This window comes from Nyctereutes procyonoides, unplaced genomic scaffold, assembly GCF_905146905.1.
Source record: "Nyctereutes procyonoides isolate TBG_1078 unplaced genomic scaffold, NYPRO_anot_genome, whole genome shotgun sequence".
In the NCBI taxonomy this organism is placed as follows: Eukaryota; Metazoa; Chordata; class Mammalia; order Carnivora; family Canidae; genus Nyctereutes; species Nyctereutes procyonoides.
In genome coordinates, this window is record NW_026575131.1 from 54,647,448 (window position 1) to 54,668,408 (window position 20,961).

General features: G+C 61.8%; 1 protein-coding gene across 2 annotated transcripts in view; it reads left to right on the forward strand.

The window, feature by feature from the left end:
* Positions 1 to 1,123: 1,123 nt before the first annotated feature.
* The window catches only part of PTPRS (protein tyrosine phosphatase receptor type S), a 96,043-nt gene continuing 76,205 nt past the window's right edge, over positions 1,124 to 20,961 (forward strand). The window contains exons 1-2 of one of the 2 annotated variants that reach the window (XM_055344151.1): positions 1,124 to 1,322; positions 9,741 to 9,877. The gene's annotated coding sequence lies outside the window, so the exon portion shown is untranslated. The remainder of the gene's footprint in view (positions 1,323 to 9,740; positions 9,878 to 20,961) is intronic. The other variant, XM_055344150.1, reaches the window with a different exon arrangement.

Here is a 20,961-nt window from a genome sequence, read left to right on the forward strand (position 1 = left end):
TTTTGTTTATATCTGCATCTTTGGCCTGGAATGAATGAATCAACGATTTTGGAGGAAAAACCCAAACTCTAAACTTGTGTCCTTTTGTAGGTACAAGGCCCTGTCCAGATACACCCCTTGGAGAAATAAACCGCTTTCAGCGTGTGCAGAACTCACCCAGAAGCGCGCAATCTTGTTTGGTGTCTTTGGGCCCTCCGACCTCCCATGGCCATCCTTCCCCTTTGTTTGTTTCTTTTTTTTTTTTTTTTTCTCTCATTCCATTTTCAAGCCGCTAAGAAGACAGGCAGGGCGGCACACCATCACCAGTCCACCCGGAATTCCACTCTCTACCTTGCCCCACTTCACAGACAGGACACTGACCCCCAAAGGGACAACCCCGTTTTGCAGGCGGGAAAACTGAGGCTCCCGGAACCACCCACACAGCGACTCAGTGCCCGAGCTGGGGTTCCTGTGACGATTCATGCCGACTCCAGCCAGGGCAGCAGGGAACGGTAATGAGGGGGGAGGAAATAAATGCTCCCTCGTCCATTCGACCCATAAAAGGGATCCCCAGGCCCTTTGGAGTCACACCTTCGTGTGACCAGAATGAAAGCAGCCCTGATGGATCAGAGAGTGGGGCGCCGGGAGGCTGGTGGCGGCGACCCAGGAGGGCTTTTCCCGGGAGCTGCCATCGGAGCAGCAGCCGCAAGAAGGGGAGGCCCTCGGGGGAGCGCTCTTCCGGGCGAGGGGGGCCGAGCCGGGAGGGAGCCGGCGGGGCTGCAGCACGGGCACACGTGGGCGTACTCGAGGGGGGCTCGGGGGGCCACAGCGCGTGCCCCGCAAGCACCACGCCCCGGGGGCCGAGCGTCCCGGGGGTCGGACGCCGAGCAGCCGCCGGACGAGTCCTCGCGCCGCCGCCGCCCACGCGCCCCGCGCCCCCCGGCGCCCCGCGCCCCACGTGCTCTCGCGGCCCTTTAAACGCCCCGGGGCCACGTGACCCGCCCGCGCCCTCTCATTGGCCGGGGGGCGTGGCCGCCGCGCGGCTGCGCAGTGACGCGCGCGGCCCGGCCCCGCCCCGACCCCGCCCCCGGCCGGCGGCGGCGGCGGCGGCGGCGGCGGCGGCGGCGCTGGCGGAAGGGATGACGTCACCGGCTGGGGGGGCGCGCGAACCGGCGCGAGGGGAGCGCGAGCCGCAGTGAGTGTCCTCGCGCCGCCCGCCCGGCAGCCCGGCCGGCGCGCGCACGCCGCGAGCCGCTGGCGCCCGGGCTCCGCTCGACTCCCATGCAACAGCCAGGATGTGAAGCGGGGCAGAGCCGGGGGAGCCCAGCCCAGCCAGCCTCCAGGTAAACGGGCGGGGGGGGGGAATAAAACGCGAATTGGATTAAATAAAAAAAAACCTGCAGGCGCTCCGGTGGGGGTCTCGGAGGCAGCGGAGTGGGCAGCGCGCCGGCTTTGTGCCGGGAGAGCCTGCACGGCCATTGTGCTCGGAGGATGCTCCGCTGCAGCCGGCTGCACGCCCAGCCCTGCGCCTGGCTAGCGGCGTGCGAACAATGCCCCGGAGGGGCCGGGCCGGGCCGGCGGGGGCCGCGGGGAGGGCTCGGCGGGCGGGGCCGGGGGCTTCGCCGCGGCGGGGAGGGGGCTGGGCTGGAAGGGCCCGGAGCGCGGCTGGAAGCTGCCCAGCGCCGCCGGCTGCACCACCCGGGCCGCGGGCGGGGCGGAGGCGCGGAGGGGGCGCGCGCGAGTGTGCGGAGGGGCTGCTGGCCCCGGCGGCTCCGGCCCCGGCTTCCCGGGCGGGTCCGGGAGGCAGGGGGCGCTGTGCCGGGGGAGGGGGCTCGCGGGCGCCCCGGAGCGGAGGCCAGCCCGGGACCGGTGCTCCAGGTGGGAGCGAGGGCGGAGCGGCCGGGGCGCCCGGGGGGCTGCTCTGCCCGTCCCCGGCTCCGCAGGCCCCCGCCCCTGGAGACCTCGGACTCTACGCCGCCTCACCTTAGCGCCCTCCTGGCCGCGTAGGTCCCCGGGGAGGCCGCCCCCCCTCGCCCCGGCCGTGCCCCACCCTTCTGCGGCCCCGGCGCCCCCTCCCCGTCCCCCAGGCGGGGCGAGGCTCAGCCCCCAGCCCCAGGGACGCGGACGGACCGACGGACGGGTGCGCGCACCCGGCACCGACCTCCCCTCGGGGATCCCGGGAGAGGGGAAGCCGCCCCGGGAGCCGGCAGCCCAGGGGGTTTTGCGCGCCCCGGGAGCCCCCTTAGGGGCGGGGGGGAGGGGAGGTGACGTCATCCGGGGGGCGGAGCCGCCGGAACCCGGTGAAGGGGGCGCTGGGGGGGGGTGTGCCCTGAGGACAGCCCCCGGAGCCCGGGCGCAAGGCTTTCGGCCAAGTTCGCTGCTCCTTGTGGAAATCTCTCCCAAATTTACCGTCTCACTTAGCACCCCCCAAGTTCTGGTCACTTCCCTCCACCCTAAATCGGAGAACTCCCCTGCAGCCGCTTTTCTCCAGAATTCTCAAATCGGGGAACCCTTCTGCAAACTGGGATTTTTTTTTTTTTTCCAGACAACAGCCTGTGTCGCTCCCACACCCCCCCCCGCCCCCTGGCCTGGAACCTCCTCCTTAGCGACCCTTCCCCCAATTTCAGATTCTCCTCTGGTCGCCCTGTAAATGGGCAGCTTTTGAGAATACCCCTTTCTCAAATGTAGTCACCCCTTAGGGACCTCGTCTCCCAAATTAAGAAACCTCCCCAGCGCCTCCCAACAGGGGGACACCTCCCCTCCCCTTGCTAGGCTCAACTGGGATTTCCCCTGTATCCCCCATCTCACTCTGGGGGAGTCCCCATTCTGGAGCCCAGGGCCCTTCTATCGCCGGGGGAACCCCTGAAAAAAAAAAAACCGGCCTGGCCAGCACGGCTAGTGGAGGGGGGTGTCTGAGGCGTCCAGGTTGTGCGTCCGTTCTCACTCCAAGAAGCCCGGACAAAGCTGGAGGGTCCCCGAGAGTCCCAAGCACGGGGACCCACCTGCTGTGGGCCCCCAGCGGCCTCGGCCCAGACTTTGGCTGCTGGGGTTCTAGCTTTCCCGGCGTGGCCCCCATCACTGCTGTTCCTGGGGTGCAGAGGGCAAGGTCTCCTTTTGTTTGGGGCGCCCTGCTTCCCCCTCATCGCCGCCTCCCGCCTGCGAGGAGAGCCAGTCCGCGCCTCTACTCCTGCGCTACCAGCTGCTGCTGCTGCTGGAGCTTTTATTAATGGCCGAGGGATTCGGTGGATTGTGCTATTTGCATAACTCCCCTCCCCCTCCCAGGGTCCCTTCCTTTGTGCCCCCCTCCTCCTGCCAATCTCGCCCGCCTTCTGTCCCTCCGCTCTCTTCTTCCTCTGCCAGCTGATACTTTGGCTGCCGAAGGCGGGCAGCTGGGGCTGGGGGCGGCTGCTTCCCGCCCCCACCTCCCGGAGCCCACCAACTTGGACTTGGGTCTGGGCCGCAGCCCCCTGCCCCCTACGATGCCCTCCGCCCGGCCTCTGGGCTGCCTGCCACCGGCGTGCATCTCCATCATTCTTCTCCAGAAAGCTCCGTCCTGCCCCATCCCCTGGGCCCGGGGGGCACCTCGCCATGACGGTGCAGTTCTTGGGGCCCCGGCCCCCCATGGCCCCAGGGGGATGCCACGCGCCGTACTCTATTGCCCTGAGACTTGGTATAATTGGGATCAGGCAAACAAAACGTCGCGGGAGACCCGGCCTGCCTGGTGAGCTCATGTGCTTTTCTATTCCTGCCATCCTGGCCCCGATGACATCGGCCCCCCAGGGGGGTGACGGGGGCTGGTGCTGTCATGCCAGTGGCTGTCCTAGGGTAGAGGCAGTGGCCTGACCCACTCCCCACCGCCTGCAGGAGACGGGATGGGGCGTCCCGCTGTGGCCGGGTATGGCCTTGGAGGACGCGGCCCGGGTGGTCGCTGGGCTTCCCCGGGGATCCGTCCTTCCCCCGGGTCCCTTGCAGGGCCCTGAGCTGGCCGTGTGGGGGGTGCGGGGAGAGGGGTCCCGAGAGCCAGGCACCTGCCTGCTGCCCGCCCAGGTCATCAACCATGGCCCGTGCCTCTGCTTCTGTCCCTTCCGGCAGAGATTCCGAGCACCCTTCTTGCTTCCCTGTTTCCCAGGGGATTCCGGGTGTCTTCACCTGTCCCTGGGCCACACGTGGGAGACCTGAGGCATTTTTCTCCCAACCCTGGGACTGTAGCTCTGGATGTGAGGGTGTGAGGAGTGGGTGCGAGGGGAGGAGCTCCCTGGACGTCAAGGATAGTGGTGGCATCTGGGTGGGTAGTTCTGGAACCATCACCATCCGCCCATTTGCAGCCTCTTTGGGTCACACCGAGCTTGGAGCTCAGCCTGGGCTTCTTTGGACCCGGGGCCGGAGATGGATCTACCTCCACTAGCCAACTTTCCGGGGTGGTGGTGGTGGTGACTCAGTTTCCCTTCCTGCTTACTGGGTTGGCAGTGAGGTGCGTGTCACAGGCGTCAGAGTGCAGTGCTCATCTCCGACTGCCGCTGCCTGGGGCCGGGCGCCAGGAGACCTGTGGCTCCGCTGATTGCTCCAGCCGCCGAGTGGCCCGGACGATGGTCAGCGAGGTGGCCCGGGAGGGACGGGGGATGCGCGGGGATGACGAGGCTCCAAGGTGCAGCGTGGCATTTCCCCCCGATTGCCCTGCAGCCCTGCATTCACCTGCTTCCCGTGACTCGTACAGCCGCCGGGTAGGGGTGGGGGTGTGTGTGTAGAGAGTTCGGGATTGGGAGGAAAACCCTAAAAATAAAGGTGGATATTTATAAACCCAGTGGGTTTGGGGATAATTGACAAAGCTTAATGTTTTCAACCGAAAGCGATCCACCCCGCCCCCCCCCCCCGACTGCATTAGTTCCATTTGTAAAGTCATTGCGAACCAGTGGAAGGTTCTTGAAGCGAGCGAGTTGCGGGCTGTGGTCCCTTTCCAGGAGTCTTGTGCTTCTGGAGGGGAGGCAGGGGGCCCAGGCAGGGATGCTGAGACGCCGGAGTCCCCAGCTCTCTAGCGCATCCAGCGCAGCCTCCTGGCATCCCCTCCCGCCGGTGGGCATCCCGTTTCCCAGAATTTGCAAGAAGGAGGCTGCCCCTCTCCTGCGAAGCTGGCGCAGGCTGCCCTTGCTCTGTCCTTCCCCGCAGCAGAGGGTGCCTGGGTGGGGTGTTTGGAGAGACCCCAGCTGCCTGCCTGCCGGGCAGGGTGCCTCAGCCTCCGGTGGAGACGAGGGTGAAAGCATAACCGCCGTGCCTGTGTCGGATCCATGTGCCAATCCGATGGAAGACCTGCCGTGGGTCCCTGGACAAAGTCGCACCATCCGCCTGTATGGGGGTGGGGGGGGTGGGGGTGCAGGAAGGGGTCAAGGGCTTTTCAGATGTTTTTAAAATTTTGTCTTAGCCTCACCTGGCTTTGGTCTGGAACCAGAAAGCTGCCGGCTTGGATTGCATGGCTCGTGGGGCGGGGAAGAGGGGGCTGGAGGTTCAAGTTCATGTCACCCTGTCACAGGGAGGAGGGACAGCCCAGAGACAGACACCTGCTAGCTCTGAGATGCACAGGTGGCGCTGACACTGGGGTCTCTCACCACCACCATCCCCGCACCTGCCCCCCAGTCCAGGTTGTCACCCCCTCCCCAGCCTTCTAGAAGCTCTAGGTATCAAGTGTAGTATGTGGGGTTTTTTTTTTCCTTTAAGGAAAGAAAAGACACTCAGGGAAGAAGGAAAAAAAAAAAAAAAACCCCGACGTACCATTTCTGTCTTGTCTCTGGCTGATATTTCAGAAGCGTGGGGGGGTTGTGCGTGGGGAATATGAAAAATCAATTGGCTTACACTTCTGCAAAGGCGAAAATTAACGAGCGGGCGGGAGTGACTCATGGACAGGGCCTCGACTTTCGCACTGCCTCATTTTTGTCTTTCCTCTCGATGCCCTCCTCCGAGGAGACGCTGGTCCCCCCCGAGATGCTGGTTCCCCACCCGTCCCCGGGGCCCTGGCCAGACTGGACGTTGGAGGGGGTGGTGGGCAGTGGGGGGGGGCGTTGAGGGGATGGTATTCGAGTTCCCAGGAATCCCCTCCTCTGCTCCCTGGGATCCAGGCCTCCTCAGTCCTGTGGAGGCCAAAGTGATTCCGCACCAGAAAATACATCCAGGGTTTTGTCTGGCATTTGCGTGCCTGTGGACTTCACCCTGCTGTTGGGGGGCGGGGTGGGGGGGGAGGCTCGGAGCTTGGGTTTCTGGATTGCAGTGACCCCTCCTCCAAAAACGCCTTAACTGGGGCTCAATCACATTTTTTTTCCTTTTTTTTTTTTTTTTTTGAAGGGTTGAGAATTTGTCTCCAACTCTGTGGAACTCCCTAGGTGGTGTCTGTGGCTTTTTTTGAGTTGTAGATTTGTTGGTTTGTTTGTTTTTTAAATCTTTCCTGCTAGCCCCTTTTAGGAAGGCCAGGAGTCTCCTGCCCTGCTGGGAGAAGTGAACATCCCGACTTTTTCTCCTCCTGCTGGATTGTCCTGTCGTTCCCCCTACCCCCCATCTCCCTCTCCGGTGGCCTCACAGCTCTGCCCCTTGACCTCTCTGTATGGGAGCCTCCTGGCTTGCAGAATGGGGTTATGCCTCTGGCTTCAGGGTCCTGACTTCCGCGGCCCTGCTCTCCTGGAGCTGCGCAAACTGGCAGGTCGGTTGACCTCTCTGTTTTTTCATCTCTGAGATCAGGACAAGCCCAGCCCCCTTCCTGGCCCGAGCCAGGACAGGAGACAGATGCTTCTGGCAAAGCCCCTCCCTCTGTTCTCTCGGATGCGACCGCTGCTGGCCATGCAGGCCCTGCAGGCCCTGTGACGACACCTGGACCCTGTGTGGTGCAGTAGCGACAGCCCCAGAGGCCTGGGGGGCCTAGGACCCTGGGATGGAGGCAGGCTGGGTGCAGAGCGGCTGGGAGGATGCTCTATTGTCATGCTGTTGCGTGGGTAGAAATTCAGGGGTTCTGGGGAAGCGAGGTCGACGCGCCTGTGTGTGTATAATTTAATGCCGCTTATAATTAACCCCGTGATCAGCAAATGAGGGGATGTCGGGGGGATGATAATAGCCACTCCGCCTTATTTGGACTTGGCGCCGTTGCCGGGCCCTGTGCTGAGCAAGCACGCAAGGAGCGTTCTCATCGCCTTTAACCTTCACTCCCCCCCCCCCGCCGCCCCCTACCCAGCAGTGCAGTTTTTGAGCTCCAGAGCCCCATTTTGCAGAGGGGGAAACTGAGGCCCAGAAGGTCACATAGATGAGTGACAGAAAGTCTTCACCCAGGGCCACCGATGCTAGAACCTGAGGTCTTCACGCCTGGGCCTGGGAACAGGGGCCTGGGTCTCGTTTGGATGATGGTTCACCTGCTGGGGCATCTGGGGGTCGCTGTGGAGACCAGGTGCCTCCCTCGGAGGGTCAGAGCATGCATGCCAGGCTGGGGCTGCCTGGGGCTCGCATCCCCGCTCCGGCTGGGCCACGGGGCGAGTTGCTCAACTTCTGTCCTCCTGTTTTCTCGTCTGCAGAACGGAGGATAATGTACCCCTCGCGCGGCCTCGTTGGGGGGCCTAAGTGGATATGTGGAAGGTGCTGCGCTGACCTGCGGCTCGACCCACCTGGCAGGGGCTCCCCGGCGGCCCCTCATGGGGTCCAGCCTGGGAGAGCTGTCAGGATGACTCAGCCACTGCAAACTGGGGCGTTCCCCGTCACTGGCTGCCTAATCAAAGCCGCCCCACTTCTGCGGCAGGATCCGAGCCACAGGAGGCCCGGCGAGGCCGGTGGGGAGGGTAGGCGGCGGCCGCAGGCGGGGAGGGCACGGCGGAGACCCCGGGTGGCCCCCCACCCCCTAGCTTCCCGAGGCCCAGGGTGGGTCTGAGCGAGCACCCCGGGGTGACGTCTCCGCTTTGATGGCCGCCCCATGGAGGGGCACCCTGGAGAGGGGTCAGTGTGCGAGCTCGGCGCAGGGCCATTCATTCATTCGCCAGTTCGTTCGTTCGGTCAGTTAGCATCTGTTGCATACCGGCCGCTAGAGCACTCTGGAGCCAGACCTGGGTTCGAATTCCATCCGGCTCTGCTACGCACCAGCTGCGAGGTCCCTGGCTAGTTCTATAGCCGACCTGTGCCTCAGCGTCCTCATCTGTAAAATGGGTGCTTTGGCACGGCCTCACTCACGCTAGGGGTACGGTGAGTGATATAGGAGCTAAACTGTGCCTGGCAGATGGAGAGCTCTGTGTCCATTCTTTTTCCTTTTTTTTTTTTTTTTAATAAAAGCAAATTGAAATTAAATTCTGGGGATGCAGCGATAAACCAGGCAGTCTTGGTCCTGTGTTCCTCAGACCCTGCAGTTTACTGGGGGGTGTGGGAGGGACAGTGAGTATTTACATAGGCAAGGTGGGGTTCACAACAGTCCGGTTCTGCTGAGACCGGAAATCCAGGCGACACCCAGGGGGACACGGAGGGCCTTTATCAGGGGCTGACCTCAGGCGGATGCACAGGTGTCCGGAACGGCAGGTGTGGGAGGGGTCTCTGGTGGGAGAGGCGGGAGTTGAGTGGGTGGCCCTCCCCCCCAACCTCCTGGCCAGGCCCCCAAATGGCTCCCCAGCCAGGTCTGAGAGAAGCCAGAAATCCTGATTTTACATGAAATCGCCCCATTTTACATCCTTGGATCGTTTCTTTTCCTGCAGATGCCTGCTCTTGCTGATCGTGACCTCAACCCCTCCGTTGCCCATCGCTGGGCCTCAGGTGCCCTCCTGGGCCGTCCTACAGGTTTAGGAGCCACTGCCACCTGGATGGGTGGTTCGGAGGCCCTGGCGAGATAACTCGGGGAGGGCTGAGGACGGCCGGGGCCAGCGTCCGCGCTCGATAACTGTTGGCTCTGATTATATTAATATTGGTCGTCACGATAAACTTGACTTAGATGAAATGCCTCGCAGAAGGGAGCTTGCTGGTCCCGAGGGGCAAGGCTGTGAATTATCTCCTGGCTGCAGGACCTGTTCCTCACACGCTTGCCCTTTTTTGGAACGTAGCCGTTTGGTCTTGGGCCGGGCCGCTGGTCACCGGCATTAGCCGTCGAGTGTGTCATTGTGGTTTGTAACCCGAGGCGGTTTTGCTCCCCACGGGGGACACTGGGCCGGGTTTGGGGACATCTGTGGTCGTCAGGACGGGATGGGGGGGAGCATACTCCTGGCATCACGTGGGTGGGCCCGGGGATGCTGCTCAGCCCCCCACAGCACCTGGGATGTCCCCTGAAAATGATCTGGCCCTAAATGTTGATACGGCCGAGGTTTGGCCACCCCAACTGGTCCTGAAGACCTGCGGCGGCGGGGAAAGGCCGCGGGCAGCTGCCCGCTCGGCCGTGACCGTGTGCCTCCCACGCTGCGCCGCCTGCTGGACCGGAACGCCGGGATTACCGATGGGATCCCGCCGCACACCTGTCCCGGCCCCGCTGCCCGGTTGATTTGCAGAAGCGGGTAATTGCCCCTGACGTATGGATTCTGGAAAGCGTGGCCGGCCAGGCTTTCTGGCGGCGGTGCTGGGACTGGAGCACGGATTGGTGGCCACGGCCTGGCCTTTCTCCCTCCGTCCACCTGGCCCTGGGGACCTGGCCTCTGTCCCCACAGGGAAGGGCTTAGGGCGGCCTGAGCACTTCAAGTTGGACTCCTGACACCGGCCATCCCAGTTGTGTGAGGAGACCCGTGATTCCCCCCTCCCCAGCCCACCCCGAGCCTCGGTTTTCTCATCCGTAGAACGGGGACACGTCTTGCTGCGGCACGGGGATTAAACGGTGTCACGTGGATAAGCCCCCGACGGCCGGTTGCACGAACAGGGGCTCGGCGCCTGTGCCCTCCTACCCGTCATCTCCATGAGGAGGAGTTGGAAGGAGGTGAGGATCCCCCCAAACCTTCAATTTCCCAGACGACCGCAACAGGGGAGACGCTGCCCAGACAGGTGTGGGATCCCGCAGACACACGCCTGGGCCTCCGGCTTCGCTCCCGTTTTCTCCTTTCACCCTGAGAATGGCCCCCAAAGTGGCAGCCGTTGCCACCACGTTGCTGGTGGAGAAACGGAGGCCTGGGTGGGGATGAGAAGCTGGAATAACTGGTCTTTTCTTGGGGCCGCCTGTCCGCCCACAGGGGGGCGGGGGGAGGCCAGCGAGCCCTGCACTGGGTAATGGTCTGTCCGTGCTTTGTGGAGCTGCTCATGTTTGCACCCGGGGCTCTGCAGGGCTCTGTGGGGTTCTGCACGGGCCGCACGGTTAGGTGGCAAATGCGTGGCCGGAGGCTGCTGCTCACGGCGATCGGAGCCCAGGGTCGGGGCGGGGGCACGGCGCTGTTGGCCAGCCTGGGTTCCAGATCTGGTCCAGAGCCTCTCACGAGCAGTGTGACTTGAGCAAAGCCGCACCCCACCACCCCTGTTGCCAGCCAAGCCCCTGCAGGCTTCCGCACCCCCTCCCGCCGCCCTCTCCCCCCACTCCTTCCGCACCAGCCACGTGGACCTTCCTCGCTGCCACCTCCATCCCCGGGTCCTTGCCGTTCCCTCCGACAGGAGCTCCGTTTCCGGCCAGGCCGGCTACTCCGCCAACGTCCCCAGCGCTCTTATTTTTACTTTCTCAGTTGCTGTTTTATACTCGGTCTGCCTGTCCTTTCCAGAAGGGGAGTCCTCCCAGGCCCTCCCCAGACCAGCCTGCCTGGCTTCTGAGAGCCTCCGCCACCCCCCACCCCACCCCACGCTGGCATTGGTGTGTCTCATGGTCCATCCGGATGGGGCAGGTCGTGGTGGGGAAAGCTCACTGGGCAGGGAGGCCAGGAGAGCAGGTCCCCAGTGGAGGTGCTGTGTGACTTCGGCCACTTGCTTGCCTTTTCTGAGTCTCTGCATGTCTCTGGCGTCTGGCACAGGAGTGGTGGGGAGTGGCTGCTGAGAGCCAGGGGTCCTGAGGATGGGGCTCAGGGGGCCCTGGACAGTCTATGAGGTTTCCTGTCTCCCGGGGAGAAGGTAAGAAGCCCAAAGGCCAGAGACCACCCCCCCCCCAATGCATAGTCGCCGGGCCTGGTGATTTTGAGACTCAGTGACCCCCAGCATTTGTTTGATACCCTGTGGGTCTGTCCAGATGGGTAGAGAAGTTGCCAAGGAGCCCCCAGAAACAGGCCAGGATTTCTGTAGAGGAGCATCCGAGGACCCGCATTCAGGTGTCGGCTTGGGCATCCGAGGACCCACATTCAGGTGTCGGCTTGAGCATCCGAGGACCCACATTCATCTTGAGCATCCGAGGACCCACATTCAGGTGTTGGCTTGGCCTCATGAGCATCGTGTCCCCGGGTCAGCAGATTCATCCCCCGGGGCCTCTGTCTCCTTGTCTGTAAAACGGGAGTGGGCCTGTTTGGAAAGTGCTGGTCTGCCCAAAGCCCCCCGATAGCTGGCTAAACGTCGTCCCACACTATGGTGGTTAATACCTTCCGGGAGCGGCTGGGGGTGGGGGACACCCGCATACAGGACTTCAGTGGACAATGGGTTTGGGGCCGCTGGGCAGCGGTGGTTGGGCCCCCATCGGACTCCTCCCAAGGGCGTCAAGTGAGGCCCGGAAGCCTCCCCGCGGTAGAGCCGAGAGCAGGCTGGCAGGGGGCTGGTGGCAGCCCCGGGCATACAGAACCGCAGGCCACGCTGACGCTGTGATCACGGGGACAGGAGGCTGCCCCAGGACCGCCTGAGCCGCCGCGGGGCAGCCCATCACGCCAGCGTGGCCGGGGTACGTGGCGGGCACTGGGGTGACCTCGTAGACCTGTGCTTTGGTCACCCTGCGGGCGGCATCGAGGCCTCTGGACTCCCTGGCCAGTGCTCCGCCAGGCACCTGCCACTTTTCAGCCATCCCCTGTGATGTGTGTGCCTTTTGCGCCCTAATGGTCCCCCCCCCCGCCCGTCCCCAACAATCACCGTCTTTGAAGCCATCTCTTTTAAAAACAACTTAAAAGAGAAAACTTTGGTGTCGCTCTCATGAATGGGGGACCTGGTCCGTCCTTGACACAAGCAGGTGGAACCTTAAAAATAAACGTGATGAGAGTAAAAAATAAAGTAAAATAAAATAAAATAAGGTAAAATAAAATAAAGTAAAATAAAATAAAATAAAATAAACCCCTGACGTTAGGTCACGTTGCTGCCGCTGCAGGCTTAGTGCACAGGCCAGGGGCGACTAAGGCGCGAGGCCACGTCAGCACCCGCCGCACACGTCCAACGTCCGGAGGCCGGAGGGAGCCAGGCACGGGGGCAGCCCCCTTGCTGGCCACAGTCTGTGCCACCCAAGGCGGTGCAGGTGCGTGGGGTCTCGTGGCTGTGCCGGGCGGCTGGGTGCCCTCCCGCCTCCCTGGCAGAGGTGCCTGGCCTTCTCCCTGGCATCTGAGTTTTCTTTCCCGACGGTCTGGGGAGAAGGTTATTTCTCCCTGAATTCAATTAATGAGCCTATTAAAAACTATTTATTTTCCCTGACAGTTGTTTACTGAGGAGAAGGAGATGGATTGGCCGGGCGGCCTCGCCAGGCAAGGCACAAGGCAGGACGGGGTGGGGGGATGCCGGGTGCCCTGGGCCCTGGCACTTTGGGGAGGCGCGGACTGTAGGTGGGGGTCCTGCTCCTGGGGAGCCGGGAAACGCGGGCTCCAAACTTGGGCTCCGGCCGCTGTTTCCCACCTCGGGGTCTTTGGGGAGGCAGAGCCGGGGACGAGTGAAAACCACACAGGTCGTGGAGGCAGGGGGCTGGCTCCAATGACCTCGTCTTCTGCCCACCCCCCCCGCCCCGCACCCCATCCTCGGGCCGGGGATGCACTGGTTTGACACCTAAAGCCTCACCCCGTCGCGCCTCATGTTTGTGGTGGGGTCTCCCCATATCCCTTCACCTCCCCTCCTTGGCGGTTGAAGTTCTTTTTTTTTTTTTTTTAAGTTTTTTTTTTTAATTTTTATTTATTTATGATAGTCACAGAGAGAGAGAGAGAGGCAGAGACACAGGCAGAGGGAGAAGCAGGCTCCAGGTACCGGGAGCCCGACGTGGGATTCGATCCTGGGTCTCCAGGATCGCGCCCCGGGCCAAAGGCAGGGGCTAAACCACTGCGCCACCCAGGGACCCGGCGGTTGAAGTTCTACAACTAATCTGGACACACGGCCACCTGGTCCGGGGGAAAATAAATTTTTTTCCAAATACACATCATCGCTGTCTGTGCTACGTGGTTCGGTGCCGTCCAGTAAGATAGGCCAACAGAAAGTCCCGGAAATGCCTTTGAAGGGAGCAGAATGTGCTCCCTTCTACCCGCCCTCCTTCCCCAGCTGGAACACGGAGGTGATGGCAGGCATTGGGGCAGCTATTTTGGACCAGGAGGCAGGTATCTCAGGTAAGACAGGGGGAACAAAAAGATGAAGGATCCTGAGTTCTGGAGACTGTGAGGTGAGCCAAATAGCCCTGAAAGGTCAACCTAGGAGCTTCCTTTACGGGAAGACAGGAATGATGCCTCCCCTGTGAGTTTTTTGGCACCTGAAGCCCAACTTGGTCCGATGAGTGGTAGTACATGAGCTTCCAGACACAGTGCTCTTCTTCTATCCTTCAGGGTCTCTGCTTGCTGGGGAGCGAGGCCTCCTCGATCTCCCTCGTAAGGTCCGCAGAATCATCATTTGCAGAGTGACGGGTGGGTGAAGTAATCGCTTGCAAAACCCGCCTCTGCCCCACTCCTCGTCCGGCCCCTTACCTGCCCTGATTTTCCACGAAGCACCTGCCACGGGCTTCAGTGTTGTAGGCATCTTACTCATCATCTGCCTCCCGTGTGGGCTGGGACTCCCCAGGGAGGCATTCCCCCCCTTCCCCCCGCCGTGTCCCCTCCGGTGTCCCCTCCGCCGCTGTGGCCACAGCAGCAGCACCTTGCACACAGTAGGGCTCCATAGTTGTGTTTTGCATTAAATGGGCCTCTGCTGGCGGGGGGGCGGGGAGGCGGAGGCCCTGGGATGGGGTGCCCGAGGTTTTCCAGCTGGCTGGTGGCTCCCCAGCTCTCCCCGGTCCCCCCCCAGAGTCGGTCAGTCCCCGGCGGCAGCTCCTGATCCTTCCTCTCGCCCCCGTGTTCTCACCTCGCCTCCAGAAATAGCCCCTTTAAAATAGCCGCGTCCCCACGTTCCCGGGCCTCTGCCTGCCTACGGTCGTGACGCGTGCTGACGGGCCGGCCTCCTTATTGCTGGGGGATTTTTAAAAATATAATTGGTGTTAGGTGGTGTTTTTTCCCCCCTTTTATGCCCAGAGATGCCCAGCCATCGACAGGACTGCTTCCCTGTCCCCGACTCTTCCCTGCGAGGTTTTCATGTCGCTGGGGATGCTCCCTTGAGCCACGGCTCCCCCGCAGGGGTGGGGGTGGGGTGGGGGGGTGGCATCTGGTTTGTGGGGCCTGCAGTTCCAAATCTGGCTGGGAAGCCCCACGTTGGAGTCCCAGTGCCTTCCCTCTTGCTGGCTGGCTGTGTGACCTTGGGCAAGTGGTCGGACTTCTCTGAGCCTCGGTTTACTTGTTTGGAAATGGGACCAGTCAGGGTTCGGTCAGAGGGTGGGGCTTGCCTGAGCCTTGGTTTACCTGCCTGCGAAATGGGGACATCTCAGGGCTTAGGCAGATGGCCGAATCTCTCCGAGCCTCAGTTTATCCTTCTGCAAATGAGACGCATGAAGATTGCCCTCCGGGGCCCGGCCCACTGGGTTTCCTCGAGACGTGAGCCAAGCTCCTTACGACACTCGATCCCCGTGGAGTGAGCGCCGCCACCCCTCTGAGGGAAGGATGGAGCAGAGGGAGCAGCAGCTCTGGGCCTGCCACTTCTGGGGAACCTTCAGGAAACCGCTTCCTCCCGCAGGGACTCGGTTTTCCTCATCCTTAAAATGGGCCCGTTGGCACCAGTTTGTGTGTCAGGAGGCAGCGGGAGAGGAGCCTCCTCTGCTGCTCCCCTCGCCTCCGGGCTGAGCATGCAGCAAACACTCTGGAACGCCACGGACACTTTCCTGCCACGTTTACTCTTGTTGCTGACCCGGACCTCGGGGACCATAGCTGAAAACCGGACTCTGGGACCAAGTAGCCTGCCCTTGGGGCCCAGCTGCCTCCCACTTGCTGTGACTTCGCCTCTCCTGGCTCAGGGTCCTCCTCTGTAGAGTAGGAGAAACTGGTGACCCTGCCCTCCCGGGGTCCTTAGGAGCACCCGAGGTGTCCCTGAGGGTGAAGCCCTAGGGCGGGACTGGGGCCTGAGTGGGGGGCATGTGGCACTTGAGTAGTGCGTGCATCCACCGAACCTCAGGCCCCTTGCATGGGCATTGGGCCCCTTGCACGGGCAGCAGGCCCCTTGTATGGACTTCAGGCCCCATCCATGGGCATCAGGCCCCTTGCATGGACTTCAGGCCCCTTGCACAGGCAGCAGTTCCCTTCATGGAATCAGGCTCTTTGCACAGGCAGCAGGCCCCTTGTATAGATCTCAGGCCCCTTGCATGGACATCAGGCTCCTTGCACAGACTTCAGGTCCCTTGTATGGACCTCAGGCCCCTTGCATGGGCATCAGGCTCCCTGCACGAACCTCAGGCCCCTTGCATGGACTTCACGCCCTTTGCACAGGCAGCGGGCTCCTTGCATGGACCCCAGGCTCCTTGCACAGACCTCAGGCACCTTGTATGGACTTCAGGCCCCGTGCACTCTGGCTCTGCGGGGGGCGGGGTCAGGGAGCCGGACCCTTCTCTAGCCTGTCTGCAGGCTTGGCCTCAGGGTCCTGGCTCCAGTTCTGGGGCCTCCCGCCCACCGGGGCTGGGATTACACCAGCCGGAGGGACGTGCCCAGCCGGCCGCCTCTGCTTCCTGAGTTTGCTCAGCAGGTGTTGGGCTGCCGGCTGGCACAGACCGGGGCTGCCGGCTCAGGAAAGGGCAGGGGGGCAGCGTCCAGGGATGGTTCAGAACTGGGGACAGGAAGGGCCCCCTGGGAGGAGGCGTGGAAGCTTCCGCTGCCAGCCCTGGAGGCCCAGTGGCCGGTTTCATCTGTGGCCGCTGCCTCCCTCATATCAGTGTCCTTGGTTGTCTGGGCAGGTTGCTCGGACGCCTACCTCCTGGGGGCCGGGCTCTCCCCGGGACCTGGCAGGGGACAAAGCACGTGCCTCTGTGGGACCCCAGGTCCGGTCAGGGAGACACAATGAGCAACATAAAATCCTTGTCATGTCAGGTGGTGATCCAAGAAGACCAGAAGAAATGGGGGTTTGGGAGTGAAGGGGAGAGGGTTGTCATTTTAAGCGAGGTTGTAGGGACAGCTTCGCCGAGGACGTGACAGTTTGAGAGAAAGCCCTGATGGAGGCATGGGAGGGAACCAAGCAGATATGTGGGGGACAAATGGTCTGGGCAGATGACACTGTCCATGCAAAGGCCCTGGGGCAGGACCGGGCCTTGTTCATGGGAGGAGCAGCAAGGTTCCCCCCCAGGCACTTAGCAGCTGTCGCTCTTCCCTCACTTACAGATTTGACCACGTGCGTTGAAAGGCTTGTGTGAGTGTGTTCTCTGGCTGTTGCCCGATGTCCCCCAACTCTCATCTCCCTATGATATCGGGCTCAGCTCCTGGCTGGTTCAGACCCGTAACGTATGTTGCATGCCTGCTGCGTAGTGGGCTGTTGTAGGCACAGTGGTCAGTGCTGCCCTGACCCCTGCCGCCCCCAAAGTGTGCGCCAACAGCAGCGAGGGTGGGTGGGAGAGCTCGGGGGGTCGTCCACAGAACGATGCTGGGCTCTGGGGCTTGGAAGCACGGAGACGGGGGCTGGTGCTGCGTGCAGAACCCCGACCGGCCCAGTCTGGGCCACACAGGAACTCAAAAGAGCCAGGCTTGGGGACGCAGAGGGGTTTCAAGTTGAACCTGATTTAGGGACACTTTCCATTTATGTACCTAGTTTGGGAGGAAAAAATGATCAGAACCTATGTGTCTTTTTTTTTTTTTTAAGATTTAGGATCCCCCGGTGGCTCAGCAGTTTAGCACCTGCCTTCGGCCCAGGGCATGATCTGGGAGTCCCGGGATCGAGTCCCACATCAGGCTCCCTGCATGGAGCCTGCTTCTCCCTCTGCCTGTGTCTCTGCTTCTCTCTCTGTCTCTCATGAATAGATAAATAAGATCTTACAAAAAAAAAAAAGATTTTACTTATCTATTCATGAGAGACACAGAGAAAGAGGCAGAGACACAGGCAGAGGGAGAAGCAGCCTCCCTGAGATTTCTTTCTTATCCTCAGCTCTCTGTCTCGCTCCTGATGAGGCCCCATCGTCAAGTGCATTTTATTAAAAAAGCGGATGAAGCAATTGGCTTATATGTCTGAGAAGGCTGATATTAGAATAGCTTCAGGCATGGCTTGATCCAGGGAGTCACACAAGCGTTTTTCACAGATGACAAAAGCAGGGCCGCCTGGTGGCTCAGTGGTTGAGCCTCTCCCTTGGGCTCAGGGTGTGACCCCGGGGTCCTGGGATCGAGTCCTGCATCGAGCTCCCCTGTGTCTCCCTCTGCCTGTGTCTCTGCCTCTCTCTGTGTGTCTCTCATGAATAAATAAATAAAATCTTAAAAATGAAACAAACCAGATAACAAAAGCAGACCCAGGTTCCTCCAACCACATGCCTGCGACCACACAGCTCTGAGGAGGTTAAGCCATGGTTCAGGCTCACGTTGCTCTGAATCTAAAGTCTGTGGCTTGGGAAGGAAAGTGGTCCCGGGTGAGGGGGCGACAACTCCCACTTCACAGACGGGAAGACTGAAGTCCACAGAAGGGCAGTGACTTGCTGAAGTTTACACGGTGAGCCAGGAGCAGAGCATGGACCGAATTCACGTCAGAACCCCGTGGCCTTGGACCGCACAGATGCAGGTGGACTGATGAGTTGGTCCCACTGAGGCAGAGGAGGAGAACACTTGTGCCAGAGGCCACACTGACCTTGTGCCAGCTCTCTCCGCCCGACCCAGGCGGCACCTGCCTGCATCCCTCCTGCCCGCTACCCCGGATGGTTGTGACATTCGTTCCCCGCACTTGATGAACACATCGTGGGTGACAGGTGACAGGTGGGGCGGTCCCTGCCGCCCCTGGCTCGGCGCCCACCTGTCACAGGAGGAAACGGGAGTGGCAGCCAATTGTTCTCGGCCTGGCCAGCCGCCTCGCTCCCCGATGCCCCCGTCCCCGCGCGTTGGTGCCGCTGTGCTCCAGCCCGCACCCCTTCGCCCCCACGGTCTCCCGACTGACGGCTGCCTGCCTGCCTCCCGCCGTCTCCACCTGGGCACAGCCCTGGCCCTGCCGGCTTTGTGTCCTTGGGCGGCTCCGTGGCATTTAATGGGCACCTACTGTGTGCCAAGTGTTGGGCTTGGCCGCTAGCCGACGCGGCCAGCCTGTACCTCCCTCTGCCACCTCCAGCCCGTGACCTTGAGCGAGTGGCCCGACCTCTCTTGACACTGTTTCCTCGTCTGTAAAGTTGAGAGCACGAGGTGAGGTCTTAGGGGTGCAGCGCTTTGAACAGTGCCCGACACAGTCCGCGGCCTTGAACCCCAGCGAGTGTTACCGCTCTCCCGTTCTCGGGTTAGTGAGTGCAGGTCCGTGGTGCCCCCATCCCCCTTTCCACCCATCCCACACCTGTGGTCCCGGGTCGTGCTCTGTCACCCACAGACCCTGCGCGCATGGTCGGAACCGGGGTTGGGGAGATAGATCCTTCTTGCCTGGCGGCTGGACCTGGTCTTCGCTGTCTCTCCCTCCCCTCCATTCCCACGAGATGCACCTGCTCCCACATGGGCTTGGAGCACGAGTGTGAGTGAGGCTCCCCACGGAGGACACCCCATAGCCTTGGCTGGGGCTCGTCGCCTGGTCACCCTCCAGAGAGCCACCAGCTTCCCCTCGACGAGACGTGGAAGGCAGACCGCGCCATGTGGCTGTTCTGTGGAGCCCATCTTGCTCAGGGGACCGCATGGCTTCGGATCCCAGACTTTCCCCCAGGCCCTGACAGGAGCTTTCGAGCGTTGAGAACCATCGCCGTGTCTTTCTGGGACATTCACCAGTGGGTATTTATTGAGCACCTTCTGTATGCTGGGCCCCAAGCCACGTGCCGGGACCAGCGTGGTGAAGAAGACAGAGCCCAAAGCCCTGCCCTCATGGGGGCAGAGCGGGGGGAGGACAGGAAACAAATAAATAGATGATTAACTGTTTAACTAGGGCCTTACCCTGGATGCGATGCTTTTAACAAACTGATGAAAAGTTTAAGAAAATGAAGCCAGGGAAGGGCAGAGGTGATAAGGAGGGGTTATTTTAGGGGCACCTGGGTGGCTCAGCAGTTGAGCCTCTGCCTTCGGCTCAAGGTGTGACCCTGGGGTCCCAGGATCGAGTCCTGCATTGGGCTCCCCCCAGGGAGCCTGCTTCTCCCTCTGCCTGTGTCTCTGCCTCTCTCTCTCTGTGTCTCATGAATAAATAAGATATTTTTTAAAAAGGGGGGGGTATTTTAACTGCCTTTCCAGTGTGGTGACAATTCAGTAAAACTAGCAGGAAGTAAGGGAGTGAACTGTGTGGAGTTCTGGGGGAAAAGTGTTCCTGGGAGAGGGAACAGGCTTTGCAAAGGCCCTGTGACAGCAGCAGGCCTGGTTCACTGGAGGAGCACAAGGGAGCCCTGTGGCCGGGAGCAGAGTGAGTTCGGGGTGGAGGGGGGTGGAGGGGACGGGGCAGGTCCTGCAGGGCCATGGGGATCACTGGAGGGACGGGGCTTTTACCCCGAGGGAGGTGGGAGCCCTGGAGGGCTGTGGACAGAGGGTGGACCTGGCTCAGGGGCTCATGGTGCCCTCTGGGGGTTGCTGGGGGGGGGGGCGGGGAGAGGTGTCAGAGACAGGAAGGGCAGGGTGCTGAGTTTGTCCAGGTGAGGGGTGACGGGCAGGGGCCCAGATGGAGAGGACAGGGGAAGAGGGTGGATCTGGAAAAGTTTTTTTTAGAAGAACTAGCGGAGCCGGCCAAGCAGTGGACCCAGGGTGGGGTTGAGTGGGATCCAAGGTGATGGCCCCAGCATCCACAAGGATGGGAGGGGTGGGGCTGGGCACCCCTGTTACTGACCCCCCGTAGAGTTCCCAGAAGGCAAAAGGGCAGGCTCTTCCTGGAGGCGCTGGGGTGGGCCTCCTGGAGGTGGTGGCTCAGGGCCGTGGCAAGGCACAGGCTCAGTGCTCAGAGCACCAACCCCAGCTCCCCTGCGCCCCAGGGACATGAAGCTCTCCCCGCCCCCTCCCCCTCTGTCCCACCCCCAGGGCTGCCAGCTTGGGCTCTTGGTGGTTTCCAGGCCCCCCAGGCTCCAGCTTGGCACTCACCTCCCGCCTCCGCACACTCGGGGCCTGGTGCCAGGCGGGCTCGGGGGACCGGGGTCTCGGGGAGCCCCCTCTCCCCCTTAAACCCAGGGTTTCCTCTGCCCCTCCCCCCACGCTCCCGCTAATGATGGACGAGGAATGGGAGGGAGCAAGCGAAATTATATACACACGAACATATAAAAATTAGTTTAGGATCTGGGCCAAGAACCACTTGCGCTTGGCCGGGCATTGTGGGTAATTCATCGCCGATTACCATAAAAGCCAGAGCCTGGCTGACAGGCGGCTGCGGGGCTTTTGTTTAAGATTCTGATGAATATATAATCCTGCTCCCAGCCTGGAGTCTGCGGTCGCCCCCACCCCCCTTGGCCGTGCCCCCCTCCCCCCATGGCTGAGTGCAGGTTCCCCCCGAAAGGCTTGGATCAATGGGGGACACCGCCTCCAGGAAGCTTGGCTTGGCATTCAGTGCCCACCGCCATCCCTGGTGACCCCAGGCCCTGTGGTGCCTCGTGCCCCAAGGCCCGGGTCCGCAACCCTTCCTCCACTCAGCATACATTTATTGGGCTCTGTTTGCATGGCCCCATGTGGGTGCTCTGGGTGCTGGGGATGCTGAGGTGGATGCTACCCTTTCAGAGTTTGGGGGCTCATGGCTGAT